Here is a 10,217-nt window from a genome sequence, read left to right as displayed (position 1 = left end):
ATATCCTGCTACGTGCTGCGCTCTCAATGCGAAGACACTGTGCAGAAAGAGCATCTTTCCTTGGAGCGGCCGTATTCTCTTACACCAACGTTTTGTAGAGTTATGGGAGATCGGATACAAAAGAGTTTGCTGCCAGCCTCACTTGTATAACATTACAATTTGTTGCTATCGCATTCATTGCTTCGTCCTTGCGGTGAAACTGAGTTTTTTTTTTTTTTTTTTACAGCGAAAGCTGTTATGAGATCATTTAACCGGTCGTTTTTGGCGCCGTAGTTGTCCGCCGCCGCCGCCGCCGGTGTCCGTAACCAGTATCACTCGAATAAGAAAAAAAAAAAATGAAATAAGAAAAAAATTCCAGGATGGAACGAGATTCGAAACTGGGCCCTCTGCGTGGGAGTCCAGTGTTCACCTCTGAGCCATGTCGGTGCTTGAAACTGCTTTGCGAAAAGGTCCTATACAGGCTTCATGTCGGGAAGGAACCACATTAGCATATGTAATATAGCGTGGTAGAAGAGTAAAATAAGCACCAAGCGTCGCACAGCGCGAATTCTGTAAACAGGCGTCACACAATGCGAATTGCGCAACGAGTAGGTGTTGTTGAATGCTTGCAACCCATTACAAAGGGCTCTGCCATAATCTTCGTCGTCATCAGGCACATCATCAACAAAGTGCGCATAATGCCTTACATGCGTTTAGCAGGTACCACGGCTCTCCGTAGAATGACGAAAAATGGCAAAGTGCCTGCTGCCCTACTCCTCAAAAAACAATGATTTATAGGGTAGTGGGTTCCTCGCAAGTGCACTTGTATTGGTTGCCAAAGAAGCCCATAAGCGCATGATCCATTTCCTCGGGGTCTCAGTAAAATTACAATGATTTATAGCGTAGTGGGTTCCTCGCAAGTGCACTTGTTTGGTTGCCAAGGACCCATAGCGCATGATCCATTTCCTCGGGGTCTCAGTAAAATTACAATGATTTAGATCGTAGTGGGTTCCTCGCAAGTGCACTTGTATTGGTTGCCAAGGATCACATAAGCGCATGGATCCATTTCCTCGGTCTCAGTAAAGTTCTTCGCCCCCCCCCCCCTGTCTCTCTCCCACGTCAACGTATGTTATACAGCATGACGGAGAGGGAAATAGCCCGGCGTCACCAAATGCAAATTACATAACTGGTGGGCCGTTTAGAGCTTCCAACCCATTACAAAGGGCTGAGCCATAATTTTTCATCGTCATCAGTCGTTGCGTCAACAAAGTGCACATAATGCCACAGACGTGTAGCTGGTGCCTCGCTTCTCCGCAGAATGACGAATATGACTTAGTAGGTGCTTCCCAACTTCACAAAAATTGTTTTATGCGTAGTGAGTACCTTTCTAGTGTACTTGTATTGTAGCCCCAAGAGCTTACAACGGGCTCTAGAACGCCGCTCTTCCAGCTTTCGCTGTGACTGTGCTGCGGTTTCAGCGCAGGCCTGGCGTTTTTTTTTTTTTTTTCTTTCGCGAGGGGTTAGGGTCTGCGCGTCTGTATTGGATGACGATGCCCACACTGCAGATGACCAACGCGGCCTCCATTTCTTGCTCAAATTTACGCAACTGAGAGAATTTTAGGCTGGTCAGGCATTTTAGCGCAGCGTGGCGCAATTTTAACCAATTTCACGGTTTTGGCTCAGCTTGGCGCAAAAATAAGGAATTGTATCAAATTGGCACAATTGCCGCAGCTGTTGCATCCCTGCTCTTTTTGAAAAAAAAAAAAAAAACGCCGCAAACGTCTTCGACGAAAAGAGGCCACCACGTGCGAGTGAGTGAACCTTTTTATCTCCGTCCTTTCTCGCCCCCTCCATCGTGTTCCTTCATTGGTGCGAAAACAAAAAAATATTGCCTACGCTGAATCAAATGCTCGTATGGAATTTGCCGTGGCTGCTGCTTTTTCGTCTAAGCACTTTTTTTTTTCTTAAAACGGTACGCCATTTTTCGCTTAACATCCATGCCACAGTCACCGATTGCCTGTTCAGCCGATCTCTGTGAGCGGAGAAGCCTTTGATAATTCAACGTACATTTGAGGGCACTAAAAGCGCCGCGCGGTAGGCGGCCTTCACGTGGTATCTTTTTTTTAAATTCGCGCTCTTTAAAGAAAGGCTGCAAAAAAATTAATCAGGGAAGTTATATTCGAATAGATTAAAAAATCTGATGTGTCTGAGCAAGCGCTACAACTTTTGTATTGAAGATTTTTTTACTAGAGTTACCATTTAAAAGTTCATTAACCAATCCTTGTTAATTACCGAGCTTGACGGGCTGGGAAGATTATTCTGATGTGCTCTATATGGCTCAGAACAATACTGCTTCAATTTGAGACGCGGAGCGCCTATGTTTTTTAAAAAATACTTGGTGCTAGTTATCTGAAACACCCTGTACACCACCGCCCTGGCCAAATATTGCTGCTGAGCGCTCAACAAGCTCCTCCCAGTTTAAACGCTGATTGAAGGTAACCCCCAGTGGTTTCACATCAGCTGCAATATCACTTATATGCATGCCGTGTCAAGACACTGCATAAGCTTTCCGTAAATGCCGTACATGTATTAATATCCTAGAATAAATTTAGTAGTATTTCATATCATGTTACACGCCTTGTCACTGCAGTAATGTGGCAAACAAATATGTATGCGAGGCACCATTGTTTCTTATTGACTTGTACGTTCTATTTTTTTCTTTATTCTTATTCGCTGATTTGCTGTACGCACCCTGTTATGGCCAAACAGTCAGTAATATTCGGGTTGAAGAAGAGGCTATTGAAATAGACGAAAAAAAAAACTATGAAGTGAGATACATTGAAGCAAGATGGTTAAGTTGGGCGAGTTGGTTGAATTTCATTTTGATAAACAGCGCGTTACTAAACGAAGGATGCGAAAAGGAGTGCACAGATCATGTGCACTCTTTGTCTCGTTTTCGTTCAGTAACGCGCTGTTTCATAGAAATTAAAAAAAAAAAAACGAAAAAAACGTGGGCAAAGTCGGCGTTCGGTAGACGATAGCAGCACGATCAAGTAGTAATAAACTACGACTCATCCTCTAATATGTCATGGTGTAGGCAGGATTTTGTCTTGGGGGTGCAAACCCTCATTGCATCGACGGGGGAAGGGGGGAGCATAGTGATGCAGAACTATCGATGGTACTATCGATACTATCGATAGCTGAGTCACTATCGAACTATCGATGGTGAAAATACTATCGATAGCGCTATCGATAGTAAAACATTCGATGGTACTATCGATAGTATAAATCAACAGCGCGGACTCACTGCAGAATAAACTTGGTTCCCCGCGCGCGTGGTACATAGTGGAGCCGGAGGAGCAGGCTGAAGGGCAAGAAAGAAGTTGACATGATTGTGTTCTTAACCAGAGTGCTTTGCTGACACATCATAAGCCAAACTGTTCAGCTGTAGCGGATAGGATACGTTACATGTGGTGGGACTGCGCGGCTTCAAATTGATATTGCAATTTATGATTTCAAAATAAAAGCAATATATCAAGAAGTTAATTGTAAGGTATACGAATTTATTGATGGATATTTTCCACCATTTTCGCTGCGGAAATAATTAATTTCTCTGCCAAAAAATGCTCATAAATTAAGCGAAGCTAGTAGTAGGCTATCGCAAATATTCTCGCAATATGGCCGGCCAGCAATCGCATCATTATTCACACCACTAACGATAGTATTGTTACGTGGTTGTGACGGTGAAGAATGCTGCAGCAAGACTGGGAAATACGGAGATCTTTATTTGGGCGAACTTATGCCCAGAAAATCAAAACTCAAATAGAAGCGATACATGCTGCGCACGATAGCTGCGGGAGCAGTCGTCAGCCGTTCGGTAATCTGATCATCGGTGGAACGCGTCGTCCTTTATACATCAGTCATCAAACCTTCCAGCGTTATCGCTGGTGCTTGCGTAAGCTCTCGAATAAACTCGACTATTCGCGTCCGGCGCGTAACCGTACAGAATGATCTCAAACAATTGTCAAGCTTCTCAAAGATTACGGCGCGGTCTGCGTCAAACGTTGCTAACAGTCTTTGTGGGTGAAACCCAAATACGTCAAAACAAAGCAATGAACACGCGTGGCAGTAATATCGCTATAGTAATATTAACGATTGTACTACCGATTGCACTATCAATAGTTTGTCGATAGTAGCACTATCGATAGTTTCAAAGAAACTATCGATACTATCGATAGTCAATTTACCGATAGTTCTGCATCACTAGGGAGCACTCGTGTGGCATGAGTGAGGGGCAAGTGCTGGTGCGAATTGGGGGGGAGGAGGGGGGGGGTAAGTTCTCCTTTTGCAGAACCCTGCCGACGCCGACGTTTAATACCGATAAGCAGTAACTAGAAGGGGAGGGGTGAGAGAGAGAGAAAAATATAAATGTGAATGGATTGTAAAAGTACTGCAATAAAACAAAATAAAAGCTGGAGGTGAAACGGGGCCTCATAATTGTGTAATTTAAGAGGACAGTAAAAATAGTACTAACTCAGTTAAGATTGATGAAGTAATCTTGAAGAGCTCTTGTTTCCATTTCCCCTCCTCCATAGGCGTGCGCAGGGTTCCCCTTCAGGAGGGGAGCGCGAAGGTTCATCGCAGCGCCCCCCTCCCTATTAAGTCAATGTATGGGGCAGACTTTGCACCCCCCCCCCACCTCTTAGGTGACTAGGACCCCCCCCCCCCCCCATGCGCTCGCCTATGCGCCTCCTCCATGGGCCCCAGAAGGACCCTTTTTTCGTAGCCGCGCGCCACAGGCGAGAAGATATCCTGGCCCTATAATCCTGGTCCGTGCCCATAAAACATATTCTTCCAAGGGACCTTTAAAAGTGTGCACCCCTTATTATAAGAGAGATCAAAGTGCGACTAGAATTAGTCAAATGTCTGTTGGGAGGCTATTCGTTTCATGAATGAGCGGCGTCGCTTGTTGGTGAATTGTGAGATCTCCGGAGCCTGCCAGACCCTTTTTGTTTTCTTTTTGTCCTTAACATGAATACTTTAACGTCCACTGCTGACTTGATTAGGATGATGATGACTATTAGGGACAACTCATTTTTATTTAATAATAATGTCTGGGGTTTTACGGGCGCCAAAACCACGATATGTTTATGAGGCACGGCGAGGGGGGGGGGGGGGGCTCCAGGAATTTCGACCATATGGCGTTCTTTATCGCACACTGACACCGCACAGTACCCGGGCTTCTAGCATTTCTCCTCTATCGATATGCTGGATGGATTATGCTTCATTCTAAAAAGACAAGCTGTTTTTTCTTCTTCGGTAAAGGAAATGAAATAATTTAGCTGAATCATCAATTAACTATAAGTGGAACGCTAATCGAGTCTATAGAAGTGCCGATGCTTCTGTGCTGTGCTTCTATGAAGTGTTCTGCGCGCGGCGATTCACAGTTTTTTAGGGGCGAAGCTCCTTATAGCGGCACCCGTTCGTCCCTCGTAGCGTAGTATGTAACCAGTCTTACGCTTTGACCTGCAAGGTGGCCGGTGGGAGATTTTTCCTGTGCGTTGTTGAACAATAAAAAATTCGCAGCGTTAGCTAAAAGCCGACTTCTTCTGTCTCTTCCCATTAGCAGCCATTCTTTACCTCCAAGGTAGTGCCTGGTGAGATTTCTCCTGTGCGTGATTAAACAATAAGAATTTTGTTCAAAACGCCGTTGATTGATGAAATAAACCAACAAAAGACGCCAGATGTTTTGTAAAAGCAAAACGAAAGAACGCCAGATGTTTCTAAAGCAAAACGAAAACGCCAGCTGCTTAACGAAAGACGCCAGATGTTTTCTAAGCAATGGTTTTCTAAACAATGAAAATTCACAGCGTACATGTAAAATTAAATGCGCTGCAAGTCGTCATAACTCATCGAACCTTTAGTATAACGCGCCCGATCTCACGTCGGTGATGATGTACTGGGCAGAATTCACGGAAGATTCACGGTTTACCGATGAACCTCCGCAGCTTCGCCCACTCATCATCATTCACTCCGTGGATATGCTGTGATTTTTTTTTTTCGTTTTGTTTGAAGTAGCTTATTCTGTCTAGCTTATTTTCTTATCATTTTTTAATGTGCTAGCTGTTGTGCCCCCTTTATTGTGAGTTAGCTCATATTCTATGCTACATTGTCAAACACAGCGGTTATAGGCACTTCGTGGTGTTTCTTCTCAAATTTCCTTCTCAATGCAGTGAAGAAAAAGAAAGAAAAAATGAACACGGTCTGCACTTAGTGTGATACGAAACACGAGAAAGTCGTAGCTTTATAGCGAGACGATGACACGTAAACACGTGGTCTGTGACACGTGTCTCGATTGACCAAAACGATATCGCTAATAGGTTTACTTTTGCGACTCGTTCTTCTGTGCGAGTGTGTGCGTTTATGTGGGTGTGTAGTGTGAAAGTGACATTTTCTCATAGTACTAAGTGCTCACCACGGACGTCAGCAGAGGGGTGCAAAAAAGACACTTGACCCCCCCCCATCACCACCAATCTCTCACACTTCACAATGCTGCCGATCGACGCCCATGGTACTTACTGTACCTGCGCCGCTCATTTGGTTTGTAAGCTCACAGCTTCTCAATGAATATGAACTGCAAATTGCAACGGTGCGCTGCCCCTTTTCTCGCTACAGATAAATATGGTGCACCGATTAAATGCTCCAGTTCACCGTATTAGGCGAAAAATGCATGATTTGAAATGCGTCTTTTGACCGCTTTCAATGCATCCTGATTGTTTATTTATCAATTTCCTTTTCGTTATGAAAACATATTTAATAACCTAAATATTGAAAGTTATGGACGATGGTAAAAATGAGAACCGGGCATTTACTGAAGTTTTTACGCAGTACCATGACAGTTTTAATAACAACGTTAATTATGCCAGTTGCATTAACCCTCATGTTATTGCACTGACGAAATTGGATCGCATCTAGTTTGATCTTTTTTTTTTTTAACATCAGTAGCTGCTAGATACATGCTTGCTATGCACTAAACTAGCTTCTTGTCAGCTGTCTGACACATTGGATAATTAAGCCATGCATCTTACCGGCAGCGCCTGACGCCATTACAAAGAGCACCTATCACTCGTTTGGACTGCAAGGGAGACGTTATAGAGTGACCGAAAACCGCCACTGTTTTTCCCTCGTCGCTGTCACGTCAAAGTGGCTCAAATGCAAGCAAACGACCCGTGACCGCGCGCTGGATGCCATGGCCGGTCAATCAATTAAATCCTAAACAACTAAGATTCGAAAGACGACGGGCAATTCGCAGCATTCTCACCTGTTCCGCGCACATTTTCCAGAACTATGCAGACGCCAACGGCGCGAGTTAAACGATGTCCATCGGCTTTTACAGGCCAGCCGGTTAATTTTGGCAAAGCCATGTTGACCCGCTGATCGGACGTTGCCATGGCGACGGCGAAACGTTTTAGTTGTTGGCCGCCGCCCACACGTGGCGCTTCCAACAGCGGCGGTTGCAGACAACAGCGATGAAGATTATTTTCAAGTTTCAATTGCTCGTCGCAGAGGCATTAGTTACGGGAATGGGGAGGGGGGACGTTCCTTCACCCCCCTCCACGGGCCGCATATTTCAGCAGCGGAAATTAGCGGCTGCATTACGCAGTATGATGCTGAAAATTAACCTTGTGCAATCGAAACGAATTTCTACTAGAACAATGACACAGTTATTATTATTTTTTTGCCTCACTCTCAATTTGTACAGTTAGTCCGGCTTCACCTCCCGCTCCGGTCCCCCGGCTAACGCGAAGCATACACCTCTTTGCAAGGGCATAGCCAGCAAGAATTTTTTGCGGTCGAGGGCTGCGGTGGGGGATTCGACCACCCGTTTTGTACGTTCGTGCGTTTGTTGTGTTCGTGTATATGTACCCATTGAAACTTGAAAAATTTCGGAGTTAGGAGCTCAACCCCCTCCCTCTCTCTCTCTCGCCCCCCTCCCCCCCGGCTACGTTAATGTCTGATTCGTTGCATTGAAGCAAGTAGTCATGCCAGTAAACTTCTACAGCGCAAGAACATTGCTAACAATTTGGTTTTAATCGTAGCAGGGTCTTTTGATAACTCCTTTTTTTTTTTACAGGCCGTCTATGAAAAAGCAAAGTATGGCGCAAAATGTAGGCACACCCTGTCACAGTGCTGTGTGAAGGATACTTACCAATGGGCCAGGACAGGCCAACTAGCATGTATATTCAAGTGAGGTGGGCAACCTCCTACTGAATTGTTACAGAAGACAGTACAAAAAGCAGCACAGTCATGTGAACAGCACTATAAGTTCAGAATTCTATATGTTAAACTCTGCTAGAGGTACAACGAATGGAGAGGTACAATGAATGAGTGTTTTTTAATGAGTGTTTTATTAATTTATTAATTATTGCATCAGCATTGTGTAGGAAGATCCTTGCGTCTTCACCTGGCAGCTAAGTGCCCTCTAAATTATTTTTTAATTAGCGCAGCTCAGCACTGTTAATCTTCTGCTTTGCCTTGCCAGTGACAGACTGTTTCACCACACTGTTTCAGAGCCATTACTGCTTCATCAGGGTGACAAGTGGAGGTTTCAAGCTGGCCAGCCTTCAGCCCTTTACGTAATGGCTCATTTATCAAGAGATTATGCAAAAATTTCTGTTTATATTGCATGACAAATGAAATCTTAGAACAAGCGTTAGTTGTCCAAAACATTAAAGAAATGGAAGGGTGACACACTGTGTAACTTTCCTCATTCGAGGGGGATGGCTGACACACACTATAAACGGGACTTCTGTATAAAAGGCGGTAATAGTGATAGTAGTAGCAATGGGCGGTGTGTACAAAGGGCAGGCACGTAACCAAGGCGAGCTTATGCCTCACGCTTACAGGGAATTCCTCTTCAAGGTGAGCAATTGCAAGCCCCCATCCTAATCACGAAAGAAGTTCCACGTGTTACGGCTCTATGTAGTTTTATGCAGGGGCAGTGACAGCGGCGGGTGCAGGGGAGAAGGGTCGAACTAACTCATCATGGGTGGACCCCCAAGTAAAGAAATCCTGGCACTGCCCCTGCTTTTATGACTGAATGTTTTGTGCAACCCATTATTGAAGTTTTGATGTAATGGAGATTGAACAAAGGGTCGAGTTTTTCTGCACATGATAGGCGCAGAAATCATCAAGTGTTGCAAAAGGATGACAGAAACAACTTCTTAAAGGAAAGAACTACATCTACAACTGGGATTAGCACGCTCAGTGTGATTGTAAAGACCTCAAAACAAATGCATGCGAGACTACAACACCCTCCTTATCACACAATTATGAAAATGTAGGGAGATCATGCGTGTTCTTTAGGGGTGTGCGAATATTCGAAAATTTCGAATAACGAATCAAACAGCGTTCTATTCGATTCAGTACTCGAATCGATAGTGCATATTCAAAATGCCGAATACTTTTAGAATATTTTTCGAATAATCAGCAACGATGAGAAATGCCTGAAGGAACAAGACGTAACAGTGAGGGGCAACTTTTCTTGTTTTCATCTCCGAATTACCCAGATGCATGCAGCCCATGTACTTACAGGACTATCGACGCTATATTGATCACAGGATGAAGGCGTTTTTCCTTGCCCAAATGACAGTGTCGCCGAAACGACACTGTCGTCAATCCACTACATGACATGACATCAATGCAGTAGAATGACATTCATGATAATAATAACTCATGAAAATTGCTTAATATTTATGTATCAGTTTTATTTAAAAGCTGTTGACAAAGTACCACTGTGAATACTGTAGCCTCTATATTTCAGCCTGCAGTTACAAAATATTTCGAAGGCTCTGTAGTTGCTGTTGTATATGAGCTTCCCTCAGTTTAAATAATTGCGGTATTTTTTCTCGGTTAATAGTAATCGTAATGTTCATTTGTTAAAGCTTGTGAATATTTGTTTCAAATAAAATGTTGTGGAATTCTTGGGCTGTTTTAAAAAATGTTGCCCTACCAGTCTAGGGCTGCTTTGGAAATGGCTCTCTTACTATTCAACCGGTATTCGATTTGTATTCGTGTTCGATTCGGGGTCATCACTATTCAATTCGTATTCGATTCAGTTCTGAAATTCCCTATTCACACACCCCTAGTATTCTTGTATACTCAATGACTGGCAAACAACTATCGGAATGATATGAGAAGCGACTTGATTGCGAAAGTTGGGCATTCATAAAATTCTT

Source organism: Rhipicephalus sanguineus, unplaced genomic scaffold, assembly GCF_013339695.2.
Source record: "Rhipicephalus sanguineus isolate Rsan-2018 unplaced genomic scaffold, BIME_Rsan_1.4 Seq10902, whole genome shotgun sequence".
In the NCBI taxonomy this organism is placed as follows: Eukaryota; Metazoa; Arthropoda; class Arachnida; order Ixodida; family Ixodidae; genus Rhipicephalus; species Rhipicephalus sanguineus.
This window is presented reverse-complemented; position numbering follows the sequence as displayed.